This window comes from Artibeus jamaicensis, unplaced genomic scaffold (assembly GCF_021234435.1).
Source record: "Artibeus jamaicensis isolate MK-2021 breed Jamaican fruit bat unplaced genomic scaffold, CSHL_Jam_final contig_1284, whole genome shotgun sequence".
Classification (NCBI taxonomy): domain Eukaryota; kingdom Metazoa; phylum Chordata; class Mammalia; order Chiroptera; family Phyllostomidae; genus Artibeus; species Artibeus jamaicensis.
The window spans coordinates 1,300,002-1,323,811 of record NW_026521249.1 but is presented as its reverse complement, the minus strand read 5'-3'; the positions used below and the strand labels follow the sequence as shown (position 1 = coordinate 1,323,811).

Sequence of the window (23,810 nt, the reverse complement as noted above, 5' to 3'; positions counted from 1 at the left end):
ATTGAGGAGAAAATGCCAGATCTGCTCATTATCTGTAATATCTACTCACATTTAAGCCAGGCTCTTATGCAGCCAACAGTGCTTGTTCCCACTTTAAAAAAATGATCATTGCCATGCCAAGATATTGTTTGTGCCAAAACACATGAACTTGGTGCCAGGGTAAGAAATGGAAGGAACTGGAGGAACCTTTTTTTCTCTAGAAATATTTCAGAATGAAGAAATTCAGAGCACATACTTTGTACCCTTAACAGTTGGTTTGCATTTTGACTTTGATACTTTCCACCTGTGTGTACAGGGCAGATACTTAAACCCTCAGAATTCAGTTTCCTCATTTGTAAAGTAAGGTGAATAGTGCTTATAATACATGGAGTTGTCATAAAAATGATTAAATCAAATAACATGTAAAATGATTAGCACATACCTAATACATATTATGCATTCAATAATTCTAATTTTTATTATCACTGCTACTTGAAATACTTGGAGGAAATAAATCTATATAGAAGTTGTCTGTGACCTGTGACTAAGATATTTTGTAAGATTCTCACACTAGAACAGCAAACAAAGGTCAGAAACCTGGCTTGCATTCCTCACTCAGCCACGTGGTGTCACACCACGTAAGCTCTCAGAAGGGTGGACAGTAGACTGTGCACAACATGGGCTTTGCCTCAGACAAGCACGCCCTCGATCTGAATTTACTCAGTGATTTTGGATAGTCTGGCTGGTGCTTGTGGACTTCTGTTTCCTCATCTGTAAAATAGGATAATACTTTTCTCACGCTATTATAATGAAACACTGTGACAATTCCTAATATGTCAGTGGTTTCTATTCAGGCATTTTCAATGCATATCTCTGTGTGTTCTCATGGACATGTGTATTGTGAATATATTGTGTGTAGACCCATCAATTAAAAAAAATGGAAACTTATTCTTTATAAAATCTTATATCCTGCCATTTTCACTTTATTTTGTAATATTATTTAATAACTTGTGCTCAAGAATGTATTTATAAATGGCTGCATTATAATCCATTTTATGGAAGAACTACTGTTTATTTAACCATACATTATTGAAATGTAGGTTGTTCCTTTTTTCATTTTTAAAAATACTATTACAGAGAAATTTCTTATATATTAATCATTTATACCACCTCTGGACAACTTACTGTGATCAATTCCAAGAAGTGTAATTACTAAGGTAAATGATATGCCAAGTTGCTTCCCAGAAAGGCTCTGCCAGTTTACAACTGCTGTTAGCATTGTATGAAAACACCAATTTACCATGGCCTCATTAACAATGGGCCTAATACCAAATTCTGTTCCGCAAGATGAGTTACTCTATGAAAATCTTCTAGTAGGTAACTGTGGACATCTTGATCAAATAACAGTATCTCTCTATTTCATCCTTTTACCTGGGGGAGGCCGAGTAAGGCTTACAGAAGTGTCTTACAATTTCAGATTTCATACGAGGTTGACTGGACCAGGAGACTGGAAATATGGCATTCACTATCACCGGAGGTGAATACGGAGCTATTTCTATGTTGTCTTAACTGAGAGACCATTGGCAACATAGGTTTCTATCATCTGTAAAATGAGGACATTTATGTCTATCTCTTGGAGGGATTTTGGGTAGAATGGAATGGTGTGTTGATATATCTGGATGTCTTCAGAGCTTCACATATTACACCAAATCACCAGCTAATTACTACTGTGTGTATGGAGGTGCATAATTGTAGGGGAGCAGGGAAGAAGCTGGTAAGAACATTTTTTAGGAGACAGTAGTAGTGGCATGGATTAGATCTAGCTGAAGTGTGAGTGGATTGTGGTGGAGACCATGCAGGAAAGTCCCTCCAGAGCAGCCCCCACACTCCTTCAGTTAGATCATATCAGGCCCCAACTTCACCCAGAATGGCAGTTCTCAAACTTTTTGTGCATCCGAATCAACTGGGGGCCTGATCCGAACCATTGTAGGGTCCTGCCCACAGAGTTTCTGATTCAGTAAGTGGGGCTGGGCCTGAGTCTCTGCATTTCTAAAAGGCCCTCAGGTGATGCTGATGTGACACTGATGTTGTGGTTCAGCAACCACACTTTAAAAACCAAAGGTCTCCATAGGATCCCATTGTAGCAGCTTAGTTATCGTTAAATGAAACTACAGCCTGCTATGGATTTGTGTTTTTATTTAATGGGAGGCTACTGGTGTTTGCACATTAACTGCGTTAAGCTTCACCAACCAAAAAACGGTCTTAATTATTTGACTTGGACATGGTATTGTCTTATTGGAAAATGTAAACACACCAAGTATATCTTTCCTCGATCCATATCTTCACCTGATAAATATACGTGGCCAAATGTATATATCATGGGCATGTTCAGTATTGAAGAAAGGAATATTTTCTAGCCAGTGTTAGAATCAGTACTTGCTTTTCTGAACAGAGTTGTCAAATTTAACAGTTACTTACAGTGAAAAGTAAAATTTTAGTCCCATGTCAGACAAATGGAGTATCTTCTATTTTTCAAGGGCATATTTGTGATAACTCCAGGTTTAAGTGGCCTAGGAAAGATAAGGGGACATTGCATAATGTCAGAGGGGGTCTCAGTGATGGTCAGTGAGCAGACGGCTATGTTTGGTTCAGCCTCATTCCAGGAAAATGGCTCCAATCTAAACATATGAGCAAGCCAGAAAGCAGGATTATTTAATCACCTGGAAGCTCAGCCTGCTACTGCTGCTATTAGAGGAACCTGTCACTGTTGGTTTGCCAAGGACCCAGGGCCAGATGGCTGCCCTGGGAGAATGTACTCCCTAATTGATATCTGGGCCTTGGAGCAGCCAATGAGATCCACCAAGCAGGAAAGAGAAGCCTAAATGAGCCAGTGTGTTCCAGTTAAAAGGGCTTACTCTCCACAGGAAGAATCCTGCACAATAGGAAGCAGCAAGGAAAGAGGTACTGATGTCCAATTAGATAGCTATCTCCAGCCATGACTTGCAAGCATGTAGCAGTTTGATGCTATCCACCAGGAGCCCAGATGCATCTGAGACATTTCCTTCCCGAGTTTATATTTTTAATGTTTTAAACTAATATTGAAGAGAGGGAAACAAATGTCCTCATTCAGTACAGATTTATTTTAGCAGCAGTGGAGGATTAACTTGTGATGAGGTTTTTCCGTGTGAAACAGTTCTGAAAAAGAGTGTTAGGACTAATATAGATATTCAATTCTTCTTGACTGAAATCATATAAGAAGGGTGGGCAATAGGAAAGGGAAAGAGGAAGAAGGTTGGAAGAAAAGGGGAGAAATAGTTTGTCAGTTGAGCTTTTTAATAACTGATTGCAAACACTATTAAATTTGGAGTTATTTTTCCCAAAACTGTGTGTGTGTATGAGAGAGAGACAGAGAGAGAGGGAGGGAGGGAGAAACTTTATAGTAAATATGCATTCTGGATGGGTTATATATTCATATATTTGGCCCTATGCCTGAGACATGGTTTGACAAAAGTAACAACTAATATTTTTGATGGTGTGATTGTGTATTCAGGGTGTCAGGATGGATGTATTGCATGCAAAACCAAAGTGCATACAGTGTTTCCTTACTTCCGAGGACCTGCACACTGAGTGTTCTAAGGTACCAAGAGGTGACTAAAGCTTGTGGGGAAATGCTTAATCTGTTTTGGGAACAAACCATGCTATTTGTTCCAAGTGAGTAAGATGCTTCCCTGAGCTTTCAAGAGACATCTAGCATTAGACACCATGATTTATGCCACACCATAACTCCATTATGCTGGCTGAGGTAGAGGCAGCATTCCCCCCAAGTTGTTAAAGCTGTTCATTTCTCCTTTGCACCTCATGGTGCACAGTGTTTCCAAAGTAAAGGAGAAAATAGTGTTTTCCCTTCTATGCCTAAAGCCTGGGGTTCAATTTTCTACATCCATCTGAAAAATACACAGGGCTCAGAGAAATAGAAGTTTAGGAATTTAGATCCTGCTTGACCAAAGACTAGGAGTATGAATAATTTGCAGTGAAGGAATTTTTAATTTTTAATTTATCTTTATCTACTTTCTTCTGCAGAGGTGCAGGAGGTAGAATGTGGTTTACAAATTCATCTCCAAGAAGCATCAATGATCTAGTTATACCCTCTTAGCAGTAACTCATGGGTGCGCAAACAGTTCACAAGGGGAAGCCAGGAGAGTATGGCCCCCTGAGTGTCAGAGAAGGAGTCCATGTTTTGCCCTGTGTCCTTTCCCTGATATGTTGGCAGTGGGCTCACCGGCTTGTCTAGCTTCTCTACAGCTCCACAGTTGGATAAAAGGAAAAGAAAACAATTTCATTTCAATTTTTTGTGCTGGTGTGTACAGAAGCCAAAAATACTTCTGGTGTTCTTTATCCTATTTGCTGGGAATTAAAGGAATTATGTTTCAAGAATGAAACCATAATGGCGGGAGAGAGAAAGGTACATATGTGACACAGGGACATTGACATGGAGGTTTGGAGTTGAACCTGGGTATATCTCAATTTGACACAAAGGATTTCCTTGTCTAGGGAAGAGGGAACATTGTCAAAATGTTGACGTAGCTTACTGATGATGTAGGGTGATATTTATTGCTATGGGTGGGATTAAGGCTTTAATCTTATCATTTGTTTCTCTTTACATCATATATGGTGGCAGTTTGGTGGAGACTTTGGAGCCAGTTGCTTAATTATGATTGCATCTCTGCCCACTCGACAACTTTGAGAAAGTTACTCAACCTATTTGTGCCTCAGTTTCCTCACTGTAGAGCGAAGATCATAGAAGGGCCAAATTTTCACAACTGTCCTGAAGCTTAACTGAGCTTAGACATTTAAAGTGCTGTGAAAGGCTTTTGGCACATACTAAGTGTTATATGAGTGTTTATTGTCATTTCAGTTACTGTCATTATTACTTGACCCTCTGTACCTTATTTAATTATTGAAGCTGCAGCTCTGCTCTGTTTTCAGATTATGTTCTGGGTTGCCTCTGTACTGGAGCGTAACCTGTGGCTCCCCAGATTGCAATTTCTTACCCCGACTCAGTGTCCTAGTTACCTCAGAAAAGCAGATTTTACTGAGGACTCTGGAGAAACCATACTTTTGTTTCCCTTTTGTACTTAAAGTTCTCAAGGTCTGTGGTTATGACCACAGTTCTGCAGGTTGGGTTCTCTAGAAGCAGAAACTGTACAGTCTGTACATTGATTGGGGTAGGGTATCGTGAGTACTGACTGGGGAGAGATACCTGCAGAGGGGAGAAGGTGAACTGTGGGCAGCACACAGGGAGAAGGAGAACAGAGCCTCAGCCACCCCTACAGGCTGCTGGGGAGTCCACATGACCTATTGGAGTGATTCAAATCAACTCAGAATTTCCTGGCCTTTATGTTACTACATGGATATGCACCACTTGGGAAAGGATGAGCACTGGGTGTGGCAAATCTTACAGGCGCTGGCAGCCTCAGGCTCCAGGCTGCTTGAGGAGAGATCTGCACGGTGCAAGTCTGTGTCCCCCACAGGTCAAGTTTCAGACTAAAAGAGGAGGTCATAAAGGTACATTATTACATCTCTTTGTAAAGTCTTCACCATTTGTCCAATTTTTTTTTACAGGGATGGGTGGGGGAAGGCAAGGAAGTTACTGAAGGAGGGAAGGATAGCAGGGAAAATGGAAACAAAGGAATGGAACAGAGGTTTAGGTTACTGAGGTCAACAGGAAGTAGAGGAAGCCAAGCAGAATTTTCATATGAGCGGGGCCCTTGGAAACAATCTGAGGGTGTTAGAGGACTTTTATAGAAACACACTGAAGGAAAGAATATACAAATGGGACCTCATCAAATTAAAAGGCTTCTGCACGGCTAAAGAAAACAGCATTAAAATGAAAAGGGAACCAACTGTATGGGAAAACATATTTGTCAAAGATACCTCAGACAAGAGTTTCCTCTCCTAAATACGTAACGAACTCCCATGACTCCACTCCATGGAGAAAACAACCCAGTTGAAAAATGGGGAATAGACTTAAACACTTTTCCAAGAAGGACATACAGAGGGCCCAAACACATATGAGAAGATGCGCAGCCTCACCAGGCATCAGATAGATGCAAATTAAAACTACAGTGAGAATGGCCATCATAAACAAATCAACAAGTGTTGAAGAGGATGTGGAGAAAAGGGAACCCTAGTGCACTGTTGGTGGGAATGCAGACTGGTACAGCCACTGTTGAAATCAGTATGGAATTTCCTCAGAAAACTAAAGTTGAAACTGCCTTTTGACCCAGCAATTCCACTGCTTGGATTATATCCTAAGAACCCTGAAACACCAATCCAAAAAAACCTATGCACCCCATTGTTCATAGCAGCACAATTTCTATTAGCCAAGTGCTGGAAGCAACCTAAGTGCCCATCAGTAAATGAGTGGATCAAAAAACTATGGTACATTTACATAACGGAATACTATGCAGCAGAAAGAAAAAAGGAGCTCCCACCCTTTGTGACAGCATAGATGGAACTGGAGAGCATTATGCTAAGTGAAATAAGCCAGGTGGTGAGGGACAAATACCATATGATCTCACCTTTAACTGGAACCCAATTAACAAAAGAAGAAAAAGCAAGCAAAATATAACCAGAGACATTGAAATTAAGAACAATCTGACAGTAACCAGAGGGGAGGTGGGAGGGGAACATGGGGGAAAGGTTTTTAGAAACAATTATAAAGGACACATGGACAAAACCAAGGTGGGGGGTGAGAACAAGGGAGGGAGGTGGGTTTGGCTGGGGTGTTGGGGACTGGTAGGGGGTAAATGCAGATATCTGTAATTGAACAACAATAAAATAATTTAAAAAAAGAAACACTGATTTTTTGTGGCTTTGCAAAGTTCTAACAGAAATTGAGGTGTATTTGCCTGGACTGAGGGGTTTCCCAGAATGCTTGACTTTTAGTGCTAAACCTGAGCACTAGGTGGGTTGATGCAAAGCCTCTTCCAAGCCACCTTCTGGAATCACAGCCAAAGTCAAGGAATAAGGGGTGGGTGGAGTGTCGGGAAACAGTGGGCAGATGTCTTTCTGTGTAGTTAAGAGCGATAGAGAACAGAGATGTTCTTGATAGTTCCTTCAGTGCTCCACATGTATGTGGCAGATAATATATATAGATCAAAAGGAAATTGAACATGAGGACAGTGAATTAGAAGGGAAAGTTATTTGGGACAAATTGCTGAGGACAGATGAAGAATGGTAAAATAGGCAATAAATCTAGGATGCAAACCAGGGCTAAATGCCATAATGTACTGAATACCTAATATGCCACAGGGATCAGGTCAGGTTCTGAGCCAGTGTCTTCAGTCCAGACTGGGATGCTCCTGCAACTCACGTGCCCTACAGAATAATCCTAGAGTCTTCTTTCTGCACATGCCCTTGCCTTATTGATTCTGGCCCATCCTTTCCTTCCTTTCCTCTCACCGGAGGGATGATAAGTGATTCAAAGAGAATCACATTTTCACCCAGAACTGTCCCCTGGCATACACCCTGTCCCCTTCTAGAGTGAACGAGTCTCTCTGGGGACTGGACATCATTCAGTGTCTGGTCTGGAAGTTTGGTGTGGGGGTGGGGAGGCTACCTGCTTTGGGGAGTGCATTGCTAGGGGTTGTGTAATCCAAGTCAAAGCTAAAGGGCTCGGTGGAAACTGGCCTTGTCTCTACATTGAAATGAGGGTAAGATCTGTTTATTTTGTTTTTAAAATATGGGATGTATTATGGGAAAGGCTCTGACCACATGATGTATGTTTCTCTAACTGTGACCACTGGACTTTCTGACCTCATAGCAACCATAGTTCACACTCAGTCAGCAGTTACATTTCCATTGATAAACTGGGCTCCCTGCTAATAATTGAATTCTTTTTATGCAAGAAGCTTGTGCATAAAATGAGATGCACTTGATTGTCAGGCTACCTTAATTTTTCTGCCCTGACATACAATCTCATTTGCCACCTCTCACCCATAGACTAATAGCCCCTATGCTTTTACTTTATTTTTATCAGGGGTGAAAACATATTTTGCAATGTATTTTTCCATTGTATTTCCCAATTAGTAGATACCCACAGAATATCCTGTGAGTATTCATAGCAGCTCAGATTCTAAAATATGCATAGAGTCTGGAATATAGAAGGTGCTCAATGAAAATTTGTTATGTAAGTTGTAAATTCCCCCTGTATGTTGCTTGGTGGGTGACTCAGGGAATGCCTGATGAAAATCAGCAATAAAAAGATAATGATTTAAAAGATTAATGCATTGTTGTAACCCTCACATTCACATAACATTTGTTAGACAGTAATATGTTATTTTCTCTGGATCCCCAACATACCTTTCACCATTTTTAAGTGATGCTGATTGCATCTTGGAGGAGTAGGCAGGTATGATAGTCTGTATCTGACATACGCTTGGAAGAGGGGAAGCTGGATAAAGAAAGGATAGGAGAAAAAAGAAGAAAGACAGCCAAGTTTCCTTATCTTAGGCCCTGATGTCTTGCCTCTCCTCTCCCTACTGCCCATTCAAGTCTGTGACTGGCATCCCCAGTTGGATCAGATCCACCTGTTCTTCCTCAAATTTTAGGCCTCCTGGGACTTTATTTATCCTTGTCAATTGGAATAAATCCCTATTTAGTTAAACAGCTTGTATATGCCCAGCACCATGTTGGCCCAGAGGAATTACCGAAGTATAGAATATGGTCTCTGTGTCAAGATGACTAGAGTCTGCTTGGGAGGTAAGAGTTACCTGTATATGAACACACAAGTTTTTGTTGTATATGATTAAGTGGTAAAGTGGGTGGTTCAGTAGGTATGGGTCAAAAGGGCTCAGAAGAGAGGGGTCATTAAGGGATAAAGTAGACAGGGAAAGAATGATGTCATTTAGTTCAATTCGTCTAGTCCTGCCTATGGCTGTATGTCCTTTCTCTGTTCTTTTTGGCAGGTGGGAGGGGGGTGGAGCTGGCAATAGAGGACCTCACCGTTGACACCACCCCTAAACTATTTTATGCAATCGAATTCTACCTAAGACTTCATTTCAAAAGTATTCTGTTGCTAAAGTAACATTCCAAAGCCTCCCTACTATACTAACTACATTTTTCTTGGTATAAAACAAAGAATTTATCATTTTTATGTATCTTCAAAAGGTATTAGCCAGGCATATCACTAAGTGATTTCTAAGTTAACAATAGCATCTCTTGAGCTTGACCAATGGAACTCACCTTATTATAATCAGTCAAAATAATAAATTATAACTAGTAAATTGAATTGTGGTTCTTTTTAAAGTCTTTTTAATTGATGTTCCAGTACAGTTGTCTCAAATTTCCCCCCACCACTCTCCCCTACCTCAGCCCTCCCCACCTCCCACCCTCAATACTAACCCCCCTTTGGTGTTGTCCATGTGTTCTTTATACCTGTTCCTTGATTACCCTTCCCCTTCCCTCTGCCCCCATTATCTCCTCCCACCCTCCTCTGGTTACTGTTAGTGTGTTCTTAATTTCAAGGTCTCTGGTTATATTTTGCTTGTTTGTTTGTTTTATTGATTACATTCTACTTATAGGTGAGAACCTATGCACCCCAGTGTTCAGAGCAGCACAATTCACAATAGCCAAGTACTGGAAGCAACCTAAGTGCCCATCAGTAAATGAATGGATAAAAAAACTATGGTACATTTACACAATGGAATGCTATGCAGCAGAAGGAAAGAAGGAGCTCCAATCCTTTGTGACAGCATGGATGGAACTGGAGAGCATTATGCTAAATAAAACAAGCCAGGTGGTGAAAGACAAATATCATACAAATTGTGGTTCTTCTTTATTAATAGAAAAGGTATCCATTAAAATAATTTCACCACCAGCAGAATTTTAGGTTTAGCTAAATACAAGGCCTGTGCAGAAGTTATCCAGCCATGTGATATGAAAAAAAAAAGACATTTATTGAAGAAGATACAAGAAAATTGAACTCAGGACAGTGATGCCTCAGTCCCTTTCAGAGTAGGCACCTTGGGACCTCACAGAGTTCTCCCAATCGCCATCAGTTGCCCTACTATATTTTCCCGAATCTCATCAATGGTCCGAAATCTCTTCCCTTTCAGTGGTGATTTTAGTTTTGAGAAAAGCCAGAAGTTGCAGGACACCAGATCTGGACTGTAGGGTAACTGAATCACCTGGGTGATTTGATGTTTTGCCAAAAATCTCTACATGAGACGTGATGCATGAGTGGGCGTATTGTTGTGATGAAGCTGGCAGTCATCAGTTGCCCATAGCTTAGGCCTTCTGAATCATCCAAATAGTTTCCACAGAGGAATGTTCAAACTTAATGCAAGATTTGATGGAGACTTGTTGCTGTAATCACTCAGTCATTTTGAATGCAATGGCTACATAGTGTACATGCTCATTCAACAGCGTCTACCATCCCCACTGACTAGTAAGTACAGTTAAGTTATCATTGTTCACATATGCGCATTCCAGTCCACTGGCCTTGGCTGCCAGGTTACACTGATGTCACACAAATTGTTCTTGTTACATTAATAATGTCTGGACTTTTTCTGGACAGATCTCATAGATTATTATACCTGGAAGAGGCTTAATCTGTCTTCAAGCAATTTTCCTAGATTTATTTAAAGCATAAAATTTAAGATTGCAGTGACAGTAGAACTGAGGGGCTCCTTTACCTTCAAAGATCCAGTAGTCCACAGTTGAGTGCTTCAGCTGTTCTGAGTCCTCAGGGGAATCACAGAGATTTCTCACCAGGGTTTTCTGGACCAAGGGCCATGTCTCCGCACCATAGTGAGCTCTGCCTGGCAATGTGAGGAAGGCATGTGCTCCTCCTTTCCTGGGAGGAAGGCTAACTGTGCGTCACCCATGCTGGCATGGTTACCACAAGAGAAGACCCTGGGGTCAAAGCCCAAGCAGCTAGACTCCTGGAGCCTCCGCCTTGTTTCCATAGGTGCTCCTTGCACCTGAGCCACAGCTCTCACACTGCTTACCCCTCTATTTCTGCCACTTCTGTTGACTTCCCTCTCTCGGGTCTGTAAGGAAGCCTTTTCTATAGGGCCCTTGAGGTCTGTTTGCCACAGACAAAAGTAAGGTGTTTCTGTAAAGGCAATCAGAGGAAAAGAATCTCATTGTGTATGTGTATTGTGTTATATGCATGTGCATTTACAAAGGGTGAAAAGCAATTTCAACAGACCTCTGATTTGCCTTCCCTCAGCATCCCCACTTTTGCCTTTTTAGACTTAAGAATTTTGTTAGTATAAAAAGGGGGATTGCTGGTGCTGCCTGAGTACACCAAGGCAGCCCAGGGCTATGCTGGCCATTTGGCCAAATGCAGGCAGGCGTTCCAGAAGGGAGGAATCTGTCCCTTGGGGACCCAGCCCTGCTGCTCCGCTCACTCCTCCACCCACCTCCACCCTGCACCCTACCAGTGTTATCAGCTTTTTTTTTCCTGTTGCATCCTAGGGGTGTTGTCTGGGCAGGTGTGAGGCAGCTGGGGGCAGGGCCTATTAAGTGCTGGAGCCCCAGTGTGCTTTGGGAACTCCAGAGAGCTGACTGTCATGCCATTTAGGGCAGGCTTCACTGAAGGCCCTAATCACAGGACAATCTGGGTCTCACGCACTGGGAAAGTCAGTGGCTGTCCCAATCTCCTTCCTCCCCTTAGTGCTATCACTGATTTTAATGGCCTCTCAGTATCTGGTGGAAATCGAACTCAGGGTCTTTTTATTTAGACAATCATTACAGGCCACAAACTGAGTTGCTTTCTCAGTTTACAGACAGCCCAGTCCCTTGAGACCTCCCTCAGGCTCTGGTTTCAGGACTGTGTTCTCAGGTTAAAAGGAATGCAACTTGCATCTTGTTTAATGAATTTACATAAATCTCTGAAGTAGCATTGTTGGACCCAGCTTGAAAACTGGACCTTAATGCTGTGCATTGGAGTTGTGTAAAATCAAAGTTGGGGGAAGACTATGGCTCCCCCACCCCTCCCCTTTTCCCACCTCCTCTTGCCCAGCCCTTTTTATTTGGGGCAAGCAAAGTAGTTAAAAATGTCAAACTCACAGTATGCACTGTCAACAACACAATGAAGAGGCTGAAATAAAATCCTCCAGCTTCACGGTGATACTTTATACTTACATAGGGCCTTTCATCCAAAGCCTTCCACTGCCTTAGGAACATTAACCCTTGCCGTACCACTCTGGGCTGGGCCTGGAACCTGAGCTGGTTGAGAAAGCAAACATATGGGGACATAGTACTCGGTTTCTGAGACAGGTCCCAGAGAAACAGTAATCGGTAGAATTTACATCTCTTCTTTCACCTCTTTAAACACACATCTACCATATCAGCCCCTGCCACTAAGGTTCCTGATGTCTCGAAGGTGTCAGCAGCTCAGTGGGTAGACTGCATGTATGTTGAGAGCACCAGCAAGCAACGCTTGCTTCCCAGCTGAGAAAAAAGCATGTGTCAGCTTGACATTTGATATATCATGACATGCATCAAAGCAGTCATTATGGGAGCAATGTGAACTTTGTTGGAGTTCACACTTTATGCTTTACACTTGTTTTTGTTTGATTTATGTGTGAGACTACTGTAACATCTGCAGTGATGAATGTCTATTAATGTCTTTATCCAGCTATATGTTTGGGACCATCAGCATGGCACCCATGTTACCTTTCCAAGTTGTGCTTTGTGTACCAACTTTGTGTCAAATGTGATCTATTATAGGTAATGATTACCAGGAACTTTCTATTGATCACAGTGTTCTTTCCTTAAGGAACCTGGACAAAGCTACACGATCTTTATTAATGTCTGATTGCAGACAAGAGTGTCATCTATTCACCTAACTTGTTATAACCAGTATGTCTTCAAATATGTCTGCATACCATCTGCATGAGAAGGTTGTGGGCCACTTTCCCAACATGCAGTTCCAGGGCCCCCAGAAACCCCACCCCGAAAGCCAGGCAAACTGGTTTGAGAAATGCTGAGATGTTCCTGGGTTACCCCTAACATCTCTTCTGTTTCCTATTTTTGATCATATTAACTCTTACAGGGCAGACTGCCTGGCAACATGTCTCTTTAGCCCTAGTAGAACCATTAGCTCCACAAGAGCAAATAGATACCAGAGGAAGAGAATGCAAGTCACTGAAGTTCTCCATGTAAAGGGAAACAGGTGGTAACACTTTTAAATGCCCGCTCTCCAATATTTTCTCCTTCCACTATTGAATCTTGCCTATCTCCAAGGGCATGGAGTACTTACTCCACACTGATGCTCTGAGACTAATACTTGTGAAGCTGATTCTCATGGTCTTTGTACCTGTCTTTGAAGCCTACAGAACATCCCCCCTAAGAGCTAAGCAGAGGGGCCACATTATAGAAAGGAGAAGTCACACTGGTTTGAGATTGAAGTCCGAAGGTCTGTTGAATGCCCCCTGCTACAAATGGTATATAGGAATCAGAAGTTAGTACTGAAAGATGGATATGTTTCTAATTGCAACCTGCCTTTCTTTATATTTACAATCCTCAGAGGGATTTAAGTCTTCCCAGGACACTGGAAGGTCAGGCAGAATTGAAATGGTAGATCTACCTCTTACCTGTATGATCATAGTGAAATTACTGAAGGAACATAGCTCTCTGGACCTCAATTTCCTCAGCAGTACAAGGGATGTGAAAATAGTATCTAACTCACTGGGTCATTTTAAAGGTACATTAGATCACATATTTAAAGCAAATGACACATATAAGAGCTTAACAAATGGAGTGGTTATACGTGTTTATCAAGATAAGGCGGGGGGGTAGAGAGGAAATCAGGCACCGGGGGTAGGACCTGTCCCAGTGACAACAGGTCCCTCAGTAGATCCAGCGATCCAGCAAGCACCTGCAGGAAAGACATTTTGGCTGAGTTTCACACCTTGCAGACCTGGTCTCTGACTTTAGGGATTTTCCAGTTTAAAACAGAAAACACTTCAACACGAAGAATACAACATAGGACATTAAAAGAAAATGAACAGGTATAGAGACATATATATGCATGTTGTAACTCGGTCTGGCAGTCCTCCCGTGGTGAAGCCGGCCACGTGGGGAGAGGAGACTGCTGGAACCAAGGAGTAGAAGGCTCTGAACGAGGTGGGACAAGCATCTCCACAAGTGGGGGTGGTTTGGGCTGTAGCATTAACGACCACCTGGTAGAGGTGGGCAAGACACCCCCCCCACCGCTACCTAACCTTTCCCTTATTTATTTTCATATGAAGTTGCAAGTCAAGTTAAATACATGTATTTCACTCTAACTTGGCAAATTGTGACTTTATGCCACCCAAGGGGTGTCAAATGTGCATTTAAAAAGAATCTGGCCTCAGGTTCCTATGGTATGTGGATCATAGCAATATAAAAACATGCAGGAATTACTACAGACATGAGATATCTTCTCACTAGGAAGTAAGATGGGACCCCAGCGTGTTTTCTCTAGAGGACTGAAATAGTACTTTGAAAACCCTATTTTACCTTTGTGGATATTTTCTCTCTTTTTCTTGGACTTTTTATTTCCCTGAAGAAAAATGTGTCTTATGCACAGCTTATGACTGTGAATTTCCACTGGTAGGGTAACAGTATGTAGGTGTGTAGGGGAGACTGACCATGGTTTTGTGCCATCATTCCAGGCTACTGACTTTCAAAGCCTCAGTGCCTCCTAAATAAGTCTCTGAAGACTCTTTGTGGATTGGAGGTCCCTCCCCTCCCCGAGAGAGTTCCTTAATGTTAGACCAGCCATGACAGGGAGCTGACTTCCCGTCCAGTGCTTGCTAGCAACCAGAGAACTGAACCTTAAAACTCCACTTATTAAACAGCAATTGCACAAAGGAAAGGTCAGTGGTTTATGTTCTGAGTGTTTAACTTTAATCATTTCCTAAGGTGGACAGAGTCTATGAGGTTTTCAAATCAGTTCTCAAATGTAATGAATGGCAAGGGGTTGAGTGGGTCATTCAGTCAGAAATGAAAATCCAGTGCCTGGTTCTCCCTCTTTATCCCATCCCATTCCCATGCACTGCTGTATCCTAGTAGAAACTCCACAGACAGTCATTCAGTCAGTAGATCTCTACTGAGCACCTTCTATATGTCAGACATTTGTTGAAGGAATAGCTAGGATTCACCTTGTAGGTTATTATGAAAATTGTACAATCATATACTTTTACCATTATTTTTAATAAAAATGTCAAACTACACAGAAACATACAGAATTGAATGTTTCTTTATCCCACTCCCCAAGGATAACCATTTTTAATAATTTGTTAATTCCTCTCATCATGTGCTATGTTCTGTACTGCAATTTACTTTTTTCATTCAACAAGCAACTACCTATTTCTGTGTCAGTATACGCACAGTTACCTCAACTTCCTCAACTCCTTCTAAGTGTTGTACAATATACATGGATCACAGTCTGTGTATTGTACCTTTTCTCATATTGATGAATATTTAAGTTGTCTCTATTCTATTGGTTTAGAAGTAATGCTGCAAATAACATTCTTGAGTTGATATCCTTGGACTCTTCTGTGAATCTATTTGTGGGATCACTCTGGATTAGCGGAATATCTGGGTCTAAGGGTTGGTACTTATAAAATATTTAAGTACTTCTAATTTGCTTTTCATAAATATTGTATTGATTTAAGACCCATTAGTGACCCAAGACATGCACTGTTAACTGATTCCTCCATAAAAGTGGCAGATGCATGGGTCTTGATACTCTTCCAAATTAATAATCAATCACTGCTCATGAGAAAATAATTTTGGGATATGCAGTGACTCTCCACTGTACTAAGATGTGAGGTCACTGTTTTCCAAAGGCAGAGAAAGTGTTTAATCTAAATACACACCTCATTCCGTGGAGTCTGCCAACCTTGTTCCCGTCTCTGCCCTCTGGGCTCTTCTCTCCATGTTTGCTGTTTAAGATTCACCATGGCAGGCAGTGTGGGTATAAACAAATAGCACGACACAATATTTGCCCTCAAAGACCCTTCAAATTGAGTTGGGAGACAGACACAGATGGCTAAAAAACAGGCTAAAAATACAAGTCATATAAAAAGCAGCAAATATAAATAGTCAGCATCACTGTAGAAGTTCAGAGGAAAGGAGGAAAGCAGTGACTACAGTGTTGGAGCCTCGGGCAGAGACAGCATAGAGTTTGTGGGTTTCTCTAGGTGGGAGTTGGAGGTGCATGGGAGATAACTATAAAATGCAAGTAAGAATCCTGGCCAGTGTGGCTTAGTGGGTTGGGCATCATCCCCCAAATCAAAAGGTCTCAGGTTCAGTTCCCAGTCAGGGCTCATGCCTAGATTGCAGGTTTGGTGCCAGTGCATATGAAAGGCAGAGAATTGATGTTTCTCTCTCACATCAATGTTTCTCTCCCTCTCTTTCCTTTTCCTTCCCCTCTCTCTTAAATCAATAAGCATGTCCTCCAGTGAGGGTTAAAAAAACGCAAAGTCATCTGATGGAGGAAGAGAGATTCCATGAGAGAGTGGAAAATAGGGGTGAAAGTGCCCACTTATAACTTGCTAGTTGGATGTGGTTGAGTTTACAGTAGCCCTTGAGATTATTAGATATTTGGTAGGGCTGGGGTTTTTGGTTTTGTTTTTTTTTTGGGGGGGGAGGGCAGGGGATAGATAAGCCACTAAAATGGCTTAGCCATTAAAATGTTGAGAATCTGAAGAAAGCTTCCAGCATTTTTATCAGGAAACTACCTGTCTGCTTGTACATACACAAAAATTTTATGTGTAATTTCAAGGGGCCCTTCTTTCTACCCCAATGCAAACTTCAGAGTATATCTAAACATAACTGTAACCCAGGACGATCCACCTAAAAAAAATGTGAGGCAGGTATGCAGATCCCAGTAAAAGTTGTTTGGCAACATAATATTCTGGTGTGAGTGAATCATCAAACTCTGAAGCCGACTGGAAACAGGTGGGTAAACAACGTGATAGGGCTGTGCTGGTGTTTCAGACTTTCCCTCCCTGTCTTGCTGTCTTCGGTTTATCCAGTGTAAGTTACGGGAGGAGATTCTTGGTTTTGTTCAGGAGAGAGGGTCTAACCTGAGAGAAACCAAGCTCTTGAAAACTTGAATCAATGGGATTACTAATGAATGAATGTATAACTGGAATCCACTCCAAGATGCCGCTTTTTGCTGCAGAAAAGATACTCTTGCTCCCCACCCCCTCCTTTTTTTTTTTGACAGTCAGTTAATAAAGACTCAACAATAAGCAGCTGCCAGTGATGTCATTTGGGACTTTGTCCACGGAGCTTGTATTTACAAGCTGGGAGCAACCACAGAGCCGCAGCGGAGGGAGCAAGTCTCCGCAAACTTGCTGTGAATTCTCCACAGGACTTTGCTGCTGCTTTGGATATTCAGGAAAACTGAGTGTGTCTTTTTAGCGCAGCCTTTTAATGCTTCAAAAATAAACAGAGGATGAACTCGGGGAAAAAAGTTTTAGCTGGAGAGAGAGAATTGTTGCAGTTCCTGTGTCTGTCTCCAGGACTGTGATATGTGTTGACTGAAGCGCTAACTGCAAGTAAGACTGTTGGAATTTTTTTAAAACTCTTGTAACAGTTTTTCTTATTTATACAGCTTGCTTTCCTTTTAAAGTGAGATAATGATGTTTACGCATTTCTACAGGCTCTCTGGGCTGCCACCACAAGTATGCATTTGCTCCGAGTAATTATAGTGCGCTGAAGCTGCCTCTTGGGTGTGGAGGACTCCTTGTCTCTGAGAAGAGGCACTGGGACAGAGATGATAACAAGATAATGCTGAGTTCCTAATTACTTTCCTCTGTAGGAATTTTTTTTTTTTTTGGTAAATAAGAAGCAACCAACCATACAAAAGCCAATTAGGTTGACCTAAGAATTTTAATAGAAAACTATAAAGACTAATTTTTAATTAACTGATGTGCTGGAGGGGAAACCCACTTTTTGTCTCTGATCCTTTCTTTGTTTTATAGATTTCTGTAATGTGTGATTCTTGTTTACAGTATCTTGTTTCCTCCTGCCTACACCCTTTCCCCTGATGGCACCAGCCCTCCCCAAAAGCTCATTCATTCTTGGGGAATTTATAGGATAGAAAAATGTTTTGAAATTGAAACCATTTCTATATGGATTTTTTTGAGTATCTGGAGAAATATTCGCTGTTCTGACATGTCTTCTGAGTTAGAAACCTGAAATAACGTACTCCTGAAGAAGTCAAGTTTTTACACACAGCGAGGTCAGAATTCAAGATCCACATCCTCTCTTTCACTTTCCTTCTGATTCTTTAAATCTATTCTGATATTCTCTGGGGTGTAGGAAGAGTGTGTTCCATGTGTGCCGGCCTGGACATGAGCTCCCTCTTATCACAGCTGTGGTGGGCCACCTAGCCACTTAGAAGCTGTGCTCAGGAGTTCTGTGAGTTTGTCTCTCTATTGCCAGCTTGAAGATACTGTGCTTGCCCTTCAGTGCCTGCGGTTCAGCCCCTTGCAGCCAATAGCAAATTGGGGCTGAGTCCTGCCTTCTAGAACTGTCAGCTGCACTGTGCAGATTGGCAAGAAATGACTGTTAGCCTGTTACCTCCTGCATGCAAACCCCATAAGTCATTCCTGGAGACCTGGCCTGCTCCCCAATTTAGCTGCTCTGTCACTAGCCCAGGAGAGCAGTGACAGCCTTCACTGCCTTTCTCTTCTCTAGTCTCAGAGAGTTGTGACCAGTACCAGAAAGATCCCAAAATATTCGACTGTTTTCCATGGGGTACTAAATTTTGCAGCTTCCTGTGTGGTGGTCAGCTCCGAATTTTTCCATCAGCACACACTGTGCTTGTGTATGTTTCATGGATTAAAGCTCAGTGCTTTCTGTAAATTTTCATTTAAAATAAGGGATTTGCTGCTAAAGCAGTTTTCAAAATATTACTCAAAGCTTATCCTTTTATAGAAGAAAACCTCAGGCACAAGGAGGACAAATAATTTGTCCAAAGTCACCCAGTGAGATGGTGATGGTGCTACAGCTAGAAAGTAAATCCTTCTGCTCATGCCACTTGCATTCCGTGTTCTGCTTCTCATGCATCATAAAAGAAACAGGACCCACGCGTGGTTAACTGGCCTTGTAGGAGCAGGGTGGTGTGAAGGTGTGTAGACGAAAATGGTCTGGCAAAGAGAGAACATTTCTGTTTTGTCTTTGGCTCTGAGCGTGCTTTTTAAATGTCTCTCTTGCTCATCATTTTCACTAGAGAACCGAAGAGAACTGCCATTATTTTACATTTGGTGGATGAAAGGCAAGCGAGGTGATTTAGGAAGTTGAAAAGTACAGAAGGCATTTTGTTCCAGATACAGGTGGATAGACCTCATGTTGTTCCCTGCTGTGACATTTTCTGCTTCGGCTTTACTTTTGTCTCAAACTTTTTATTGACCTCCCTTCATTTTTTGGACTCCTCTTTGGGGCCCCTCTTGTAGGTATAACCTTCTTTCCACTTTCTCCTTGATTCCTCTACCCCCTTCATTCTCTCACTACAGCTGTAGACCTCAGATTCCAACAGTCAACTGAGTTCCACTCACACCCTACATTCCTTTTCTCTCTGGGACCTGCATTGCTCCTGGTATCCATGCATGTGGGGTGCCTCTTGGGATTCTCCAGATCGCAGTGAGGATTTCTTTCACTGGACCCTCATGGCATCTTACACTGACTTTTGCTGTGGGGTCTGGAGCTTTTTGCCTTATAGTCCAATATCTCTTTCCATTGAAAACAAGGGCTAGGTTTTAATAACTCCATATATTCATGGCACATGGTATGGAGTAGTAGTTCAATATATATAATACTAAATAAATGAATGAGTCAATTGTTAATCTTAAATATGCCTTTGCTTGCATCAAACACCCAGCCCTCTGCACTTTGCTGACAAAAATATCACATAAGTGTGCTGAGTGGCTTTAAATTCTTCACTCTGGTTGAAGGCCATCAATGCCAGACTCCTCAGCATGCAAACAAGGCTACGTACGATGTGATGCCTGCCAGCCGAGCCTGGCTCACCTCTCCCCACTCTCCCGATTGTCCTCATACATCAGTTCTGGAGTTGCCTGGTCTGACAGCTCAATGGAGTCCTCCATGGAGGGTCGCAGGGCAGCATGGAATTGTGATTGAGGGTTTGGGCTGGGACCAGACAGTGTTGGCTCAAGTCCTGCCTCCGCTCCTTGCTGGCTTTATGGTCTTGGTTAATTCCCATATCTGTTTCAAGTTTTCATTTTTAAAATGTAGATAATAAGAGTGCCCATCTTATGGGGACCCCTTGGAGGATTAAATAAGTTATTACAGCTAAAACACTTAGCATAATACCAGGCATACATTAGTGCTAATAAGTATTAGTTATTGTCATAAATATTTACCTTGCAGATGCATGTCCCAACCCAGACTTAATGAATTAGCACCTACATGGTGAGATTCAGGAATAGCTAAAAAATTCCTCAGCTGATTTTGGTGGGAATTACTGGTTTAGCTACTAGAGATGTTTTCTGTAATCTGAACATGCTGGGCTGTTCTTTAGCACTTCTGTACCTTTATACTCCTGCCTGTGGCACATCTATCCACCCAATTTATCCTGCAGGCCCTTCCCCAATTTGTAGTTTTATGCATGGCTCAGCACCTGGCACAGAATGAGTTCTTAGGAGGTGATGAAAAAAAAAGTATGAATGCATGCTTGATAGGCACTGTATAAAGAAAATTTAAACTGTTTTCTCCCCCTTAATCACTATTGAAGGGTTGCTGTGTATGAGGCACACTCCTAAGTTCTTTGCATATGGTATCCCGTGATACTATTTCTCAGGCAGAGATCCTGAGGTTCAACAGGGTGAAGTCATGTTCAAAGGTCACTTAGCTGATAAGAGGGAGAGGCAAGATTTGAACCCTGAGCCCATACTCTGTACCTTTCATGGTACTGCTCTCTGGGTGTAGGAGGCAATTTTTCTGGTGAGCTATGCCTATGATGGAACTTTGATTTTTCTTGTCTTCCCCTGAATGGATTATACTGTCAGAGCAGCAAATCAGATGAACACTTCCAGGTGCCACCCCGTTGAACTGGTGATTCACATTTTCTAGTCTTTCAGAATTGTCTAAAGCCCATGCCCAGTTCTTTGGTATTTCTGTTTTTCCTTTTATCTCAGCTATGAGTCCCCTTGCAGACTAGCCCAAGTTTATGGCTGAACATCAAGATTATTTTCATTCTCAGTTTGGGTGTTGGTAGGCTGAGTTCAGTTTGATTAGGAGCTTAATCCAGGGGATTTAGGTTAAAAAAAAAAGAGGGGGTGGGGAGTGGTTGGCTATTTGATTGGTCCCCGGAGAAATTTACCAAGAAAAAATGGTAGTATTTTGTGATAGTGGATTTAAATAGGATAGTTGAGGCTGAACAGTGGCAAGTTATAGAACCATTTAAATACAAGGTATCCTACAGCCTTATTTTTCTCTACTTCTCTAATTCTACAAAGTTTAAAGCCTTTGGAATTTTGGATTCCCAGTTGTGCTTTCTGTATAGATGAAATAATAAATCTCTTGGATACACAGAACATTACCTCCAACATTTGCTATGCCTCAGTGCACTCTTGTCTAATGAAGTGGGTCATGTTGGCTTGGGGGTCTCAATTATACAGGGCACTTCCCAGTAGTTACATAAATTAATCCTGGTCTTTTCAGGACAAGAAAACAGATCACTTCTCTTAGACATACACTTTCTGGATTAGTGATGCTTTTGAGTAGAATTTTGATGCACTATGGAAACCCAATGGACTGGGTTCAAGAGGAAAGTCCCAAGCCTATTCTGGAAAATAAGCTCAAACATTAATATGGCAGATAAATATTATGGTGTGGAAAGAAGAACTGTTAGGTCTGAAATGTGGGAACAAGTGTTACTGTCAAGACACATGGCCGACAAGCTGCTCCATTAAAGCTTAGTGCTTTAATTGGATTCCAAATTGAATTTTAATTCAATTCCAGGTGAATCTGGAAACAGCACTGATCCATGTCAGTCCAAAAGGTATGTTCCAAATGGTTTCCATTGTCAGTGCCGGCTTGTTTTTAAAAACTTTAAAAAAAATCCAACAATACATGCTCCTGGTTTAGAAAACTAAGCAGTAATAAAATGTTTATGTAAATATATAACTCTGTATATCTTAAATGAATACACACATATATAATTTAGTATTCAAACTGAATGATAGCATTAAATTTTTATATACATATATTGATATTGCATATATATCTCGCAGTCCAAGTCCCCCGAGTTGCTCCTTCCCATTTCCCAGTCCTGCTCCTCAGGTGTTTTACTACTCTTTCAGCTTTGTTTCCGTGATATTTCTAAATAATATTTTATATCTACATATAATATCAATTTATTTGTTTTTTTCCTATTATGGTGGATTACAATATATAAATTTCTCAAACCTCCCATACCTTCCTTGTTTTCCAATGAATAATATTACCACTGTTGGTTAAATGTATATTTAGTGTTTATTTTTTTAATGATTAGAAATGTTTACTGTTTAGTTAAATCATTTATTATTGATTATATTTTTATCCTGTTAAAAATATTTTTCCTAAAAGTATTACTTGCCTCATTTAAAAATTTTACTTAGTGTTTTAGGAAAGTGTACTTAAAATTTCCCAGTCATTTCAGCAGTGCTTGACAAATGTGTCAATGATAACGTATTTTTAAAATATTCTTCTTGTAATTAAATTCTCAAGTCACTATAGACTGTTTTATTGTCAGTTGTGAAGTGGAAGAAGCTAATTATTAGTTGTCACATACCAGAAGCAGTTTAAAAGGCCTACCTTCAATATTTCTTTTATTCTGACTATAGTCAATTACTTATATGTGGATAATGAGACAGACATGATATGGTTTATTGTAGTTGGTAAATAACATTCATAATTGGGTTTTATGGTTCCATGAATACTTGATGTATTTTAATGTAAGAAATATTCTTTGTTCCTGAGTACCTTTGACATCTAGAATAACTTAGAGGAAACCAAGTGATACTTTGTAAAATGTTGTTTTATAAATAGGTAAATAAATACCCCATGCAAACTGAGTCCTTATATCTTTACTTTCTAATTTTCTTCTCACTCATTCTTTCAGCCCAGATTTGTAAAATCTGTAATGCGATATTTTGTATGATTACAAGTAGTGAAAATAGTTTATTTAATTTGAAAGAGACTGTATTTTTAGAGATTGCCAGTAGAGGGCCTTATTAAACTGAATAAACACATACAGACTGCAACAGTTAAGAAGCCATTGTTTGTAAGATACCTGATTAATAGCCACAAAACTACGAAAGTAATTTTTAAAGTGCATCGTATTTCTTTCTAGCTGGAGAAATTAGAAGTCTTAGCTTTTCATTTTTATTGTTTTCTTAGGGGGAAATTGGAGAATTCAGATAAATCATTAGTAGCCTATCAACCAAACCAGGACTTTGAATACCAAGCCATAAAATCTATACATGACATTTCTTTTGAAGTTGGAGACTGTCTCAGCCTTCTGGGGAAGTAGCATTGGCTGCTGAATATGTGAAGGGAAAAAATGATGTTTCCCCTCTCCTAGGAACAGTTTATACTTGCTTCCTACTTTTGAGTGAGCCCCACTCTCACCAAAACAGGTTTTCTGTTCTCTGCGCCTGGACTAGAATCTTCTCAGTCTGTAGGGTGCCATAGATTCAGAACCAACACACTCATTGTCCAGTAAAGGAAAGAGTCACGGGCAGTTGAGCTGGCTTTTCTAAACCCATTCAGTGGCTTAGTGCGGAGCTATTCTCTTCCTACTCACTAGCCTGTTT

General features: G+C 41.0%; 1 protein-coding gene across 3 annotated transcripts in view; it reads left to right on the top strand.

Annotated features, from left to right (window-relative positions):
* NCKAP5 (NCK associated protein 5) overlaps positions 1-23,810 on the top strand; it is a 995,643-nt gene that overhangs the window by 85,494 nt on the left and 886,339 nt on the right. The window contains exon 1 of one of the 3 annotated variants that reach the window (XM_053666798.1): positions 17,301-17,546. The exons of the other annotated variants lie outside the window; for them this stretch is intronic. The gene's annotated coding sequence lies outside the window, so the exon portion shown is untranslated. Of the gene's footprint in view, positions 1-17,300; positions 17,547-23,810 lie in introns of those variants that run through there. 3 annotated transcript variants of the gene reach the window in all.